Genomic DNA, 1,396 nt, shown 5'->3' with positions numbered 1-1,396 from the left:
CTCTCTGTTTACAGTTCATATTTAAAGTTAACCCCTCTCTATATACAGTTCATATTTAAATTCAACCCTCTCTGTTTACAGTTCATATTTAAAGTTAACCCCTCTCTGTTTACAGGTAATATTTAAAGCTAACCCCTCTCTGTTTACAGTTCATATTTAAAGTTAACCCCTCTCTGTTTACAGGTCATATTTAAAGTTAACCCCTCTCTGTTTACAGTTCATATTTAAAGTTAACCCCTCTCTATTTACAGTTCATATTTAAAGTTAACCCCTCTATATTTACAGGTCATATTTAAAGTTAAGCCCTCTATATTTACATGTCATATTTAAAGTTAAGCCCTCTCTGTTTACAGGTCACGTTTAAAGTTAACCCCTCTCTGTTTACAGGTCACGTTTAAAGTTAACCCCTCTCTGTTTACAGATCATATTTAAAGTTAACCCCTCTCTGTTTACAGTTCATATTTAAAGTTAACCCCTCTCTGTTCGTGCACCCTCTTGGTCACTCAGACTGGACAGCGATTATACTTTCAATGTTTATCCCGTGGTAATAACCATTGTGAGTACGTAAACATGTAAAACTGTTATCTTTATTAAACTTTAATTCCTCTCCATTCCTTACTGAGAATTGTTTTAATGATAAACTTTAACGATAAAATTAGACGAGAACAATTGGAAAAAACTCGTTGTTAGTTGTTATGTTGTTGTCTTTAAAATGGAGTCTTTAATAGGCATGCTTAACAGTACTGTGTATTGATTTGTAGATGTGTGGAAAGAGCGTTTTTATAATCACCTTCTTCGAACCCTACTTATATTGACCCATAGACCTACTTGTCTAATAGTCACGCGTTAAGCTTGTACGTAAATATAACTTTCGCCACCAGAGAGCATGACGAGCACTTGTTTATGTTCTTTCTTTTTTTTAAGCACAAAACTACAAAATGGGCTATCTGTGCTGTGCCCACCAAAAGTATCGAAACCATGTTTTTAGCGTTATAAACCTTCAAACTTGCCACTGTGGGCACTTAATGTTTGATTAAAAACAAGGGCATTAGTGGTCACCTTCACTGTCTAATCACGGCCTTAGTTGAAATCTGTAAATTCTACTATAGATATCTAAACGATTGTAACAATATAAAACTCAAGTTAGACGACACTAGTTTAGTGTGTTAATTGATTTATTGAGTCAGTTAGTTCAACGTTGTAAATTCTCAGCTGTTTTAACGAGAAGTACGATAAAAGTAAGGGAAATTTCTATCGAAACGTTATTTGTGAGGTTAGGCCTAGCGGTAGTTACGTGAAACTTGGAGTTGAATAAATAAAACGCAATATTCATCATTAAGTGTTTGTTTGTATTTAAGCACAAAGCTACACAAAGGGCTGTTTGTTTGTTTGTTTT

Source organism: Limulus polyphemus, unplaced genomic scaffold (genome assembly GCF_000517525.1).
Source record: "Limulus polyphemus unplaced genomic scaffold, Limulus_polyphemus-2.1.2 Scaffold13765, whole genome shotgun sequence".
NCBI lineage: Eukaryota > Metazoa > Arthropoda > Merostomata > Xiphosura > Limulidae > Limulus > Limulus polyphemus.
The sequence above is the reverse complement of the archived record's forward strand: the minus strand, read 5'-3'. Positions refer to the sequence as shown.